Below are 14,560 nucleotides of genomic sequence, written 5' to 3'. Positions count from 1 at the left end.
ATCCAAAACCAAAAAATCTAATGTAACAGTAGATGCTTACCTCAAATCTGAAATTAAAAACTATGTAATATTATTTAATTACAACTAAACTCAGCAATTTTAAATACTTTAAATGCCCAGTTAACAAGAAACTGCTAATTAGTTTTTACAGTTATAGGATATTTATGTACTCATAATTGTCTTTTGCAAATATAATAAAAATATTTTTGTTCCATAAAACATCAGTTTTATTGGACAAGATAATTTAAGTTGGTGCTAATCTGCTTTGTAATATCTAATTAGAAAAGTTTCCTTCTCCCTCCCTCCTCCTTCCCTCCATCCCTCTGTTTTTCCTTCCTTTCCTCCCTCTCCCTTTTTCTTCTTTCCTTCTGTACTTCCTTCCTTCCCTCTTTCCCTTCCTCTTTCCTTGTTTCTTTCCTTCCTCCCTCCTTTCCTCTCTCTCCTAGTCATAGAAACATTGTGGACAGAAACTCAGTCGTGTCCTTGAGAACACTGAAATTCTGTATTACCACTTTTTGATGCTAAAGGTTTTTCCTTTGGACCCATCTTTAAAAGTCACTTCAATAAGAGATCACTATAATAATTAGTAAGTGATTTTTGTTTGGAACATGGGGAGTGGGCTCTTTTAAATGAGATTTGAAGTGTGTCAAAAGAGAAAGAAAACAGAAATTCTGTCTGGATGCTGTAGAACAATTCTTCCTCACTACTTTTGAACAATTCTTCCTCACTACTTTTGCTAATTGGAACATCACAGCTAGAGATACTATTATATGTTAGAAACGGTCACAGCATTTAGAGCTCTCTTTTGCCAAAAGGAATTACACAGAAAGTGTAATTAATTTATCCTCCAGGGTTTTCTGTGACTCATCTCTAATCTTGTCTGGTGTTATCTGGCGACGTGCGGTGGGGCAGAGCGATGCTGAGTAAATACCGCAAGCATCGCGCTGTCGAGTGGTTCTTTTCTGTGAGATCAGATGCGCCTGGATTGTCACAAAGCCATTTTCTGAAAGTTAAGAGTGTGCTGGGGCCGGGGGTGGTAATCAAGGAGCACGCAAGGAATCTTGTGGCTGAGGCCTGGGAGCCTGGGGCTGCTCTGGAGGGAGGTGCTGTTCCCTCGCGCCCCGAGTGCACCTGCAGAGGCAGGGACGGTGTGTGCCCGCTTCTCGGCTGCCTACTTCGTTTCTGGGCTGGTTCTCTGAGTTTGATGTTAAAAGTAGGTTGGATAATTTTTGTAATGCCTAAGAACGGGCTCTGTCTTGTCTTCAACAGAGCGTTGCGATTTTCAATTTGGAAGTCTCCGGTTAGGAAAGGCTCTCCAGGATGAAGGACAGCACCGGGTCTCTCAGCAGCGGCTTGCGTGTTGATGGCGTGTGCACGGCCGAGCACGCCCTCGCCGTTTCTGAGCCTTTCAGTTCCAAGCACAGCCCAAATCATGTCCCAAATATTTGATCCATTTTTTAAAAAGAGAACCCAAGTACACGTCAGATAAAATTAAAGGCAGCTCTTCAGTACATCGACTTCATTTACATTCCGGTTTTGGTAAGTACTCCTTGATATTTAGAAAGCTTTTTATTACATTCTGGTTTTGGTAAGTACTCCTTGATATTTAGAAAGCTTTTTATCCCCAGTTCATAAGCCTCTAAAAATCAGGGCATTGAATCTTGCTGTCAATAGGGAAAATTAAATGTGAAAGATCAGGTTCATTTAAAAACAGATTAAAACAATTAGATTCTAAAACTGGCACAATGCATTTTTACACTCAAACTTTTTTTTCTTTTTTAGATTTGAGGACCTGCATATGAGTGTTTTTCAAATAGCAAAAAAAAAAAAAAGTTTGTGCCACAGTGACTCTGTTTCGGAATTGTTTACACAGAGGAGGCAAGTTACCGTGCTCAAATTTCAATCCTAAGCACAATATTTTTAAAGTCAGAGGTGATTAAAACTATCATATACAATTTTTCGTACATTAAACATCAGAAAATTATTAATCCTCTAGTCCAAAACAGAATTATTGTCAATAAAGGTCATTATTAGTTATTTATGCAGAAATAATATAATGAACACACTGAGGTGTAACTTCAACATTAAAGAAAAAAATGTAAACATGTACAAGTAGTTTTATGAATCAGAACATGGGGAACAAAACTGCTAGGCCTCCTGCCCTTCTGAAGACAAGCAGGCTGGGGGGCTTCACCCATCATAGCCACCCCGTGGAGCGCCCACAGCTAGCCAGTTCCCACACAGACCCCTTCGTCTGCCGTCCATTGGGTGCTGAGCCTTCAGGATGAAAGGTCCTGTTCCTTAGGAAGCAGACCTCAGAACCCATTCTCCCTGGCTCTTCAGCAACATTGTTGCCATGGTTTTGGTCTGTGTCCTCACCTGAAGCTTATGTTCAATTACAATTCTCAGTGTTGGAGGTGGGGACTGGGGGTGTGTCCGCACGTGGTGGGTTCTTGGTCTCACTGACTTCAAGAATGAAGCCGTGAACACTCGTGGTGAGCGTTATAGTTCTTAAAGATGATGTGTCCAGAGCTTGTTCCTTCTGATGTTTGGACGTGTTCGTAGTTTCATTCTTCTGGTTGGTTCGTGGTCTTGCTGGCTTCAGCAGCGAAGCTGCAGAACTTCACGATGAGCGTCACAGCTCTTAAGGTGGCGCGTCTGGAGTTGTTCATCCCTCCTGGTGGGTTCGTGGTCTCGCTGGCCTCAGAAGTGACGCTGCAGACCTTCTGGGGGAGTATTACAACTTGTTAAAGTAGTGCAGACCCAAAGAATGATCAGCAGCAAGATTAATTTCAAAGAGCAAAACAACAAACCCACCACACTTCAGAAAAGGACGTAGCGCTTTGCCGTTGCTGGCTTGGTCAGCCTGCTTTTATTCCCTTATCTGGCCCCACCCACATCCTGCTGATTGGTCCATTTTACAGAGAGCTGATTGGTCCATTTTACAGAGAGCTGATTGGTCTGTTTTGACAGGGTGCTGATTGGTGTGTTTACAATCCCTGAGCTAGACACAGAGTGGTGATTGGTGCATTTACAATCCTCTAGCTAGACATAAAAGTTCTCCAAGTCCCCACTAGATTAGCTAAACATAGAGCACTGATTGGTGCGTTTACAAACCTTTAGCTAGACACAGAGTGCTGATGGGTGCGTTTACAATCCCTGAGGTAGACACAGAGTGCTGTTTGGTGCATTTACAATCCTCTAGCTAGACATAAAAGTTCTCCAAGTCCCCACCAGATTAGCTAGATACAGAGTGCTTATTGGTGCATCCATGAACCCTGAGCTAGACACAGAGTGCTGATTGGTGCATATACAAGCCTCTAGCTAGACATAAAAGTTCTGCAAGTCCCCACCCCCCTCAGGAGCCCAGCTGGCTTTGCCTGTGCCCCTGCACTTCTCAGCCCTTGGGTGGTCGATGGAACCCTGCGCCACCAGCACCACAGAGCAGGGGGTGGTGCCTATTGGGGAGGATCAGGCTGCACGGGAGCCCACGGGGGATGGGGGAGTGCTGGTGGGGGCACTGGGGGGGCGCTAGGGGAGTGTTGTTGGGCATGGTGGGCTGCAGGTCCTGAGCCCTGCCCCGCAGGGAGGCGGCTGATGCTCGGTGAGAATTTGAGCACCATGCAGGCAGGCTGGCAGTGCTGGGGGGTGACCCAGTGCACCCTCTGCAGCTGCTGGCCCAGGTGCTAAGCCTGTCACTGCCCTGGGCCAGCGGCACTGGCCCATGTTCAGCGTGCAGGGCTGCTGAGCCCGCGCCCACGCACCCACCAGGAACTCATGCTGCAGCGCAGCCCAGGTTCCCACCCACGCCTCTCCCTCCACACCTCCCGGCAAGCAGAGGGAGCCAGCTCCGGCCTCAGCCAGCCCAGAGAGGGGCTCCCACAGTGCAGCCACAGGCTGAAGGGTTCCTCAAGTGCGGCCATAGTGGACACCGAGGCCGAGGAGGTGCCGAGAGCGGAGGGAGGGCTGCTAGCACGTAGTCACCTCTCATTACAAAGTCATTTACAGTGTAGGCTCTGTGGAGAGGATATCTCCTGTCATAGCTGAAGTCTGAATTGACCTTAAGTTCCCTGCCTCCAAACCCTATTTTCCTGCCTCAGTGGGAGGGGATGGGGTCATGGGGGTGGTTTCCCTGGTTTAACACCATCCCCCTTGGTAGTGTCATCACGATAGCGAGCTCTCATGAGATCTGTTTGTTTAAACTGTGTGGTACCTCCCTTTTCTCACTCTTGCTCCTGCTCTGGCCACGAGAGACACCCCTCCTGCTTCACCTTCTGCCATAATTGGAAGCTTCCTGAGACCTCCCCAGAAGCTGACACTGCCATGCTTCCTATAAAGTCTGCAGAACCATGAGCCAATTAAACCTCTTTTCTTAGCAGTTACCCGGTCTCAGGTATTTCCTTATAGCAATGCGAGAATGAACTCATACATTTGTGAACAGTCTCTTGTTGACTTTGTCATTTCTCTTGTCGTGGGAGCTTATTCGGCTACTGTTTTAAATTGAACAGTTCAAGGCTCTGGTCCAGGAGGCTGTGGGGTCGTTCTTCCGGTCTAGGATTATTGAGGAGAAGGTATCATAGAATTTTAAATCCAGAGGGTGCCTTAGAGAGTATCCATCCCCTCCTTTGACAAATGAAGACACTAAAGCTCAATACATTAGGAAGTGACTCCCCAAACTACATTAATTGAATAATCTGTGTGCATCTGCTTTTCCTCAGCGGTTACATCATCCATGCTTAGAATGTGTCTTATTAAGCATTATGTATATGTAATGCAGCAAGGGTTTCTCCCTGAAAATCGGTTATGAAATGGATGCTGTGTCTTGTAATTAACAATGTCTTAGCCCATAGGAGCCATGAGCATGAGGCTGCATCAGTTTTATTCAAGAAAGTGTAACCGGTGCCTCAGCAAGCTCCGTCCCTGGGCCTGGCACATTAGCAAACCTAAGCCAGCAGTGTGTAAAGTGATCATCCATCTTGACCAAGCTGTGTTTAACTCAGGGATCCAAGCAAGCTATTGCTTTAGATAATATATAAGCATAATTTGTAATACTTACAAACTTTAAAAAAAAGTACAGTTATTGTAACAGAGAAGGAAAAGTCTTTGATAATTGTCGACATCATATAATGCTAACCCTTTCACTAAATTAAAAATAGGAAGAATTTTCCTCACCTGAATTGAGGGTCTGTACTGCAAGCCTTCAATAATTGTCATTCTTAGTAAACAATTATGAAATGTTACCTTTAAAATCAGAGATAAAATAAGGATGTCAGCTGTCACCAACTCCACTCAATGTGCTGCTTAAAGTCCTACCTGGTGTATTCAGTCAAGAGAAGAAAGAAAAGTTTTACGGGCTAATAAGGAAAAGAATTTTTAAACATACTGTCGGAATCTGCAGACAATGTGATTATCTACATAAAAAACCTAGCAGAATGCACAAATATTTATATTTCACAAGCGCTAAGCAAGGTTGCATAATCAAAATCAAGATCACAGTACAAAAGTCAACTGCATTTTTACTCACCAGCAAAATACAGGTAGAAAATACCACTTTCAAAGAAACCATTTGCAATAGCAGCAGCAACAACAAAATCATTAATTTGTGTGGTGATTGTTGATATTCACTAAATATTTCCAGTTCTTTTGCCAAGCACACAGGGGATCACATGGGCCTTTCCCACTGAATTTAGTGTGGCCCCATGATCAGAAGGGTGCGTATTAAGAAGCAGTGAGCAGTTCTCAGCCTCCTGCTGCAGTGGCAGCAGGTTTGATGTGGGGCTGCCTCATCAGCCCGGGTCCTGGCTGGAGCAGCGTCACCAGGCAGCCTGTGTATTCACAAGCAAAGATGCATAGTGGGCATTTGTTGCTTGAGGTCACTGAGACTTGGCATTGTTTGTTACTGCGGTGAAATCTACCCTCATCCTCACTAGTCTAGAAATAGAAGAAAGATGCTAGGGTAAAAAATAATCCTCAAATACCTGGCATTGTCTTAGTAGTGAGTTGAAGACGGGCAACTGTTACTGAAGGCTGAGAAGATGCCATCTACATCGTGCTGAAGAAAGCATTTGGTGAAGGTCCTTCTGGAGGAGCCAGAGAGTCAGGTCACGTGTGTGTTACGTGTGTTGCTACCAGGTATTGGTTGGTGCACTGGTCTCCTAGCACTGTTGTAGCAAAAGTACCATACACTGGCTGGCTCCGAGAACAGACATGTATTCTCTCATGGTTCAGGAGGCCAGGAGTCCAAAATCAAGGTGTGGCCAGCAGCCCGCCCTGCCACAGAAGGACCTGGGGGAGCCCTTCTGTGTTTCTTCCTAGCTCCTGGAGGCTCCCAGAGGGACCTGGCCTCTCTCGGCTTGTGGCAGCCCCACTCCGGTCTCTGCCTCCTTCTTTACAAGGCCTTCTCCCTGTGAGTCCGTGCCTGTATCTTCATGTGGCATCTTCTCCCAGAGAGTCTCTGTGTCTCTTCTAATAAGAACTCCAGTGACTGGGTTTAGGCCCACCCTAATCCCATGTGGCTCATTTGGACTTGATTACATCTGCAAAGGTACTATTTCCAAAAAAAATCCCATTCGCGGATACTGGGAATTAGGGCTTGGACATATCTTTTTGGGGACACAGTTCTAGCCACAGCAGTTGGCATTGTCTGTACAACAAAGTATTACAAGAAAGGGATAAGCTTGTCAGTGGCAGGCAGGACTCAGAGGGGCAGAGAGCCCTCAAATTCAGGGACTTGTAGGATTGGAACAGACAGTTGCTTCTCCCTTGATAATGTAAAAAGTAAACTTGGAAATGCTTTGAACTGCCACGACTGTTTGGATCTCAGCCTTTCAGGCAAGGCTGGTCAAGTGCTTGGTCCCTAGACTCATTGTTAACATCTCTTAATAGACTAGCACATGAGGGAACCCCAAAGTCTGCCTTGGTTAGAGACTCCTTTAGCAAGGACTAAGTGGCTCCCGGAAGAGGGCAAGGGTTTCAGCCTCCCAGCAGAGCCCATGATACCAACAGACAGGTCAGTCCTATCTGCTGAGGGCCACAGGAGTAAGGAAGCCAGGGAACGTGGCAAGTCTACTAGGAAGACCTACAAAGTCGCTGAGCATGCAGCTCTTGATGCGTGTGCTGTGTGGAACCAAACAGAGAAGCAGCTCACTAAGCTCTTGAAGACTTTACTGCCAAAGAACCACACACTGTGGCTGGGAGAGACTAAGATTTTAGGGAATGAAAGTGACCCTTGGCATCCACCATCTGTAAACAAGAAGGGGTCTGGGAGGGAATGCATCTGATGCCCACAGTGAATGTGGCCATGGAGGCGAATGGAAAGGGGATGTGTTTGTTAGGCCACTCTTGCATGGCTATGAAGGAGGACCTGAGACTGAGTAATTGATAAAGAAAAGAGATTTAATTGGCTCACTGTTGGGCAGGCTGTGCACGCATGATGCCTGCATCTATTTGGTTTCTGGGAAGGCCTCAGGGAGCTACCAATCATGGCAGAAAGCAAAGTAGGAGCAGGTGCTTCATATGGCAGGAGTGGGAGCAAGAGAGGGAAGGGGGAGGTGCCACACACTTTAAACAGCCAGATCTCAGGTGAACTCAGTCATCACCAAGGGAATGGTGCCAAGCTGTTCATCAGGGATCCACCCCATCGCCTCCGGCCAGGCCTCACCTCCAACACTGGTGATTACATTTCAACATGAGATTGAGAGGGGACAAATGTCCAAACCATGCCAAAGAAGAACCACCCAGGAGGAGGGGCCCAGTGCCTTGAAGGGCAACGAGCAGCAAGCCACCCCCAGGAGCAGGACCGGGACCTCATCAAGAGACAGCCCCGAGCGGGTCCACACCACATCTGCCTGGTTATTGTAGACCAGTGACTGTGGCCCGGCCTGTCCTCCTTGCTCCGAGTGGGGCCATTCATCATGGTTGCCTATATGGCCTACTGGATGTTAGGGGCACACACCCTACACTTGCTGGGTCACAGATCCCCAGGCTCTGAGGGGCTTGATCTGGGCCTGATGAAGAAGCTACCGGGCATTGCTCAAAGATCCTGGACTCAGCCGTGGACGCAGAGACAGGACACCACCCTGGGATATGGGGCTGGGCTGCACAGAGGAAGGGAGGGGACCCAGTGCTTGCTGGCCAGAAGTGTGGATCACTAGGGCTTAGTGCTGCCAGCCGAAACACCTCCCCTCTCCACACACGCTGGCAGAGCAGGGGTAGCCCTGGGACGGGCGTCAGCCCAGGAAATGTGAGTGGAAGTGCATGTGTCACCTCCAGGCAGAAGTCTGAAGGCTCCTTTCCTTCTGGATAAAATTGCGACTAGCAATTGAGATGGTGTCTTCTCTGTCACTGTGGGTCACAAACTGAGTGGAGCCCACAGTTAAAGCAAGAGATAAACTTTTATCATTTTAAGAACTGAGCTCTGACACAGCAGTTACTACGGTGTGACTTAGCCTGGATTAAATAGCACAGTTCTCGGGAATAAACCGACAAGCAATGCGCGGCTATGGCAGAAAACTGCAGAACTCTGTTCAGTGACATTAAGAAAACCTAAATAAACATCCACGGTTTGAAGACTCAGTATCACAATGGTGTCGGTGACGTCACTTGGCTCTGTAGATGTAATGCATTTCTAATGAATACCTCAACACAGACATTTGAGGAGACTGACCAGGAGCAGGAAGAACCTAGATGTTTCTAAACAAGAAACATAATGGTGAGGGCTTGGAACAGCCCAGCCACACATCAAGACTTAGGTATTAGTCATGGTGCAATCAGAACCTCCGTGAATATTGTGAGATGAGGAATTTATTCAGTCAGTAAGACCGTGCACTTGTGGGAGAAACGGAGGCATTTGGGTTCAGAGCAGAAGCTGTAGATTCAGAGGAAAGTCACCAGTCAGCACCGCAGCAGCACCGGAGCAGGTATGGAGGTCAGAGCTGGGAGGGGCTGGAAGCTGGAGCCACCAGCTGCAGAGCTGCACACCGAGCATTGCTGGAGGGCTCATGGGAGGTGAGGGTGCCTCGAGATTGCTCCCAGAGGTCCCAGCGCAGCGTCCGGTTGCCAGCCTGGGGCTGCTGTCAGCAGGGCCGACCGTGAGGAAGAGGCCGCTGGGCAGAGCCGACACCTGAGGGTCTGTCCGGCACCACACCTGGCCAGTGGGCCTGCGGGGTGTCGGCCACTGCTCTGCCTTCCTAGTTCACCGCAACCTTGTATGGGGTGGGGGTTCTGGGAAATGCAGCCCCAGCTTAGCAGCCCCACTGAACAAATGCAGTGCAACAACCCCCAACTCAGTACGAAGTTAGAATAGTTAAGACGGTGGGACACTTATGCACAGGGAGAAAAAGACAAAAGGGTGCGAACCCAGAAAGAGACCTGTGGACCTCAGGAGGATCACAAGAGAAAGAGGCCCTGTTCAACAGAAGGTCAATACCTCGAGAAATAGAATTTCTCTCCATGTAAAAAAACAGAAGAAAGTAAAAACCTCACACCATAAACAAGAGTTTATTCCAGAGGGATGGAAGGTTCAGGTGTCAAAGGCCAAACTCTACAATCTAAGGTTTCCTAAACAAAACACTGAAAGTACTAACCATAAAAGAAAAGATTAATAAAATCAACTACATTTAATTTAACAAATTCTTTTTTTGTCAAAAGTTACCAAAAGAGGGTAAAAGGACAAGCCAGAAATTGGGAAAAGATATTTGCAACACAACCAACCAGCAAAAGATTATCTATCTAAAAGGTGTAAAGAAGCCTTACAAATCAATAAGAAAGAGACCAAATGGTTATAAAATGAGCAAAATATACAGACGGCCAATTCACAAAGAAGCAAATCCAAATGGCATAAAAACAATGAAAGGACCCTTAAATTGACTGAGATCTTTGAAAAGCAAATTAAGGCAAGCATGAGATACCATTTCACACAGGCAAAACCCACAGAGGCTGACAATATCCCATGCTGGCAAGGGCATGGAGCGGGTGGGTGGTCTCACGCCCTGCTTCTGGGTGCGCAAATTGGCAGAGCCACTTTGGAGAAGATTTTAGAATTAAGTACGTGTACCCCTGACAACGTAGCAATTTCTAAATGTATGCCCTTGAGAAGTTCTCATACATACGCACCAAGAAACATTTACAAGGATGTTCACAAAACTGTACGTATGTGTGAGCCACTGGAAAGCTGTGAATTCCCCTGAAGGGTGGGAGGTGGAGGTGGCAACACGTTCTGCAGCGGAACTGCATTCGGCAAACGCAGGAGAGCTTTGTGCACCATCACGATCTCGGAAATGTTTCTGAGTAAAAGAAAGTGACTTGCAGAGGCATATGTAGAGTAGGATTTGTTATCCAGGGATAAGTGTGTGGTCTAAATCCTGTATATACCTGTATATATATGTACCTGTATGTTAGTTATTGTAAAGCCAGTGATTGCTCTTGAGATTAAAAATGATTTTAAAAGCTTGGAACAGTGGTTATTGCTGGCAGCAGTGACAGCAGCATAGGCACATCTGGGAAAGGACAACCGCAGAGTGCTCCGTATTGGAAATGCCCAGCACCCAGATTAGGGTGCAGATTCTCAACTGCTCATCTTATTATTACGTCATGACTTACACGCAGGGCACACACACTTTTCGGATAACAGTCTTTTTAGATGCGTGGTCTGGGCCTGCTAGAGGTGAACACAGCCTGTCCTGAGGTTTCCCTCTTCCTCCGGCGTCTGCCTCCTCTGGCTGAGCAGGAATGCCATCTCTGCGACTCTCACCCGCCGGCACGGCACCTCTCCTCCCGTGGGCTTTGAGGAACAGCACTGGCTCATCTTCCCACAAGAGGTGTCCCAGCATCTGAGGACAATGATATTCTCTTCTCATGGAACCCAGTCTCTTCTGCTGCCCTTCACCCAGGGCAACGCCATGTCTTCTCGGTGTCTTGATCGTCTTTCTCTGAACTTGCTTGGAGTTGTCTGCATTCCTCTCCAGGTGCCACCCACGATGGAAGGCGACATTGCTGGTGAAGTCTGACTCCTTGAGAGTGGCGTGGGTCCTTCACCTCCTCCCAGCAGGGCGTTTCGGACAATACAGCCTAGGATTCTATGGATCATGGGTAAGTCATCCTGTTGGCTTATCTTAAGTAGACTGACGATTGAAACCTAAAGGCGTTTTTACAAGCGTTGGTGCGAAGACTCCCCAGTCAGGATGTATGTGGTTGGGTTTTGCATCCTAGATCTCATATTCACACCTAATATATTTTATCTTTAAAACTTTAAAACTTCCATTCCTCCAGACAGCAGGAACTCTGGGGACACAATTCTGCTCTTCACAGTAGCTCCTGTCCCAGCTTTAAGCCACTATTTTATTTGGCTAATGTTTCACACGCAGTGAGGTATTCACATGGTGCAGTAATCCCCACGTTGTCCCGGCTGACACCCAGCATTTTAATGGCTGGCTGTCTTCATCCACCCTCTGTCCTTCTAAAATGAAGCTGCAGATACTATCTTCTGGCCTCAGACACAGCAGTCAAATGTTTACGTGCTCTCCAAGTGGTTTGTGTGTTTGTATCTAGTTCAGCATTTCCAAGTTTCTGGGGAACATCATGAGATACCACCAACAAAAGATTTTGTGGTCAAATTAATGGGGAACGTTCAGACTATGTCTCCTTAAACGCTCTGTATTAATGTGTAAAAGGTCTCCGAGAACCTCTGCATTTAAACAACAATAACAAAAACCCACACAAAGAAAATTGTCCTCTGTAATCTGTGTGACCCAGCATTCCCAATTTCATCTGATGACATGTGGAAAACAGAACTCATGCCCTCTGCCCTTTGGAGCATGTTCTTCTGCAGCTAGACCTGCCTTTCATGTTCTGTAATTCTGGAGTGAGTGTCTCATGTCTGGCTGTTTCCTCTCCCAGCAACTGAATCTAGGTTCTAAATGAGCAGATCCTGTCAATCTAGGTTGCACGCATTTCTCATTGTGTAACGTCAATTACCCTAGTCCTTGTTACTTGAAGATTGTGAAGGGAAGTAAATACTGTCACACATAAAATGATTACTCATGGACTGACCACTTACAAAAGTGTGGTCCACTCAAATGCCCTTCCCCCCGGACAGCAGTAGCTCTCGGCTGTCACTGTCACAACCACACGGCCTTTGGTCAGGGTTGCTTAGACACAAGCGAATACAAAGCACGTTGGTAGAAGGAAGGTGGAAATTGTGAAGCAGGCAGAGAATTTTGGGGTTGATGAGGCTTGTAGAGTTATTGGCCAGAGGTGATCTGGTCAGAGGTGAACTGATTAGCAAAAATTGGTCACGCAGGTAGACCCAGGAGTTGCGAAAGGAAATGACGTGAACTCAGGAGTAGGAGGAGCCCTCGGGAAAGCTCACGGAGCCCTTGAACTTCTGCAGGAGCAACGCTCCTTTCCAGCCGGAGGCCAAAGTCACATGTCAAGGACATTCCAGGTGGCTGCTGTCTAATCTTGTCAGAGAAAAATTCACACAGAAAGATATGTATATATGATTGATGCTTTTGGTCTAACAATGAAAACATAGTTATGTTTATTACATGTTTCGTTAAAATACAATAAAACAAACCACTTACCATACAACTATGTTTCCTTTCATTAAGCTAAAAATTTCAAGTAAGGCGTTTTGGCTGTGAAGTTCTGGCCTTGATTTTAGGAGGATTCTGCAACTGTTCCAGGGTGGGGATGCTCATGGTTCTTCCTCAGCAATGGGGCCGCCTCTGTGAGGAAGCTCACACGTGACGGGTCTGAGCAGGGAGGTGCAAGGGCAGCCTGAGGCGGCAGACGGCAGCACTTGCTCTCCCCACAAAACACCGGTAGTGACCGTCGCCCTGGTGTCCAGCTGAGCCTGGCCCTCTCTGGAGTCCTTCCTGGTCGCCTTTGCACGGTGCAGAGGTTGACACTCAAAGTTTCAGGACTTCACTGCTTTGAGGCAGCTGCAGGATGCTGCGGTCTTTGCCCCTGTCTCGGGGGTGCCAAGTCTGCATGGCTGCTGGGGACAGCATTCCTCTAAGGTCCGTATCAATGGCAATTTTTTTTTTTTTTTTTACCTCATTTTGAGGGAGAAGACACTTTCTGCTTAGAGTGAGCATAAAACCAGCTCCCTCCGAGGCAGAAGCCCAGGCCTGGTGGCACCTCCTGTGGGGCCTGGATCATCATCCTGAAAGAACAATCCCAAATGCTGTAATCCCAAAAAATCAAAATCCTTAAAATCTAAATCCCCACAGTCTAAAATCCTGACATTTAAAATCCTGAAACCACAGTCGCAGGACAGTTGCATCATGTCAGGTGGGACGATGACCTTGTTACGGTCTTCACTGGAAATTAAGCATGGTTTAAGGAGATGCATTTGGCGGAAATTCAGATGAGTGATGGGCCCTGCCATACAGCACTGACAGAATCCTTGGTTTAAAAATTCGTCACGTGCCTGCAGTGACATTCCTTCCGGCTGATGACATGCCAGGAGATGTTAATAAATTAAAGCCACACTTGCCTGAAGAAGCTGGCGAAGTTACTGACTGGTTCAAAAATAATTATGTGCACTGTAGGATAAGAAGACACCTACACAGGCCGGGTGCCGTGGCTCATGCCTGTAATCCCAGCACTTTGGGAGGCCGAGGCAGGCGGATCATGAGGTCAGGAGATCCAGACCACCCTGGCTAACACAGTGAAACCCCGTCTCTACTAAAAATACAAAAAAATTAGCCGGGTGTGGTAGCGGGCACCTGTAGTCCCAGCTACTCGGGAGACTGAGGCAGGAGAATGGCATGAACCCGGGAGGCGGAGCTTGCAGTGAGCCGAGATTGTGCCACTGCACTCCAACTTGGGCGACAGAGCGAGACTCCGTCTCAAAAGAAAAAAAGAAAACAAAAAAAAAGAAGACACCTACACAACGGTTTTGCCGTTCTGTCGCCAGCGCGGTTCCCACCAAGTCCACGGTCTGCGTATGAAAGCATCCAAATGGATTTCCTCATACCTAAAACAATGTGGACGCATGGCACAGAAGATGTGAAGGTTGAAGAGGGCTCATGCAGCTGTGTATTGAATCACAGAAGAATTCCAGAAGAGCAGAGCCACATGGGAATGAATGGGAACGTATCCTCTGAGGAGAACCATGTCCTGAGAGAAAAAAAAGCAGCAATTCATCACCACGCAGAATTCAAAACGTAGTTAATGATCGTGAAAGCCGGCCAGCTCTTATGGACTCCGACCTGTGCGCAGTCGCCAATAGTCCATCCCTGTGATACGATTTTCCGTAGGTTGAATTTTCTTGTTAGTTCCTCCCGCCATTTTAAATTGTCAGCATTATTTCTTACAATTTGCCATGCTGTGTATTTCACCTTCACATCACTTCAATACCGGAGGTGTAAATTGTGTGGAGACTTTTAGAAAGTTTTGTTTTATGCATCTTTTGCAAATTTGACTCCACGAAAGTGCGTGATCATAACCTTGAATTTGTGTGTAAGCATTGTGTGTCTGTGTGTGTATGTCTGTGTGTGTGTGTGTACACAGAAACACTGAAACTTCCTCCGTAAATGAAGAGATGTCCTTTTTG

The sequence above is a fragment of the Pan troglodytes genome, chromosome 14, assembly GCF_028858775.2.
Source record: "Pan troglodytes isolate AG18354 chromosome 14, NHGRI_mPanTro3-v2.0_pri, whole genome shotgun sequence".
Taxonomy (NCBI): Eukaryota; Metazoa; Chordata; class Mammalia; order Primates; family Hominidae; genus Pan; species Pan troglodytes.
Note: the sequence above shows the minus strand (reverse complement) of the source record.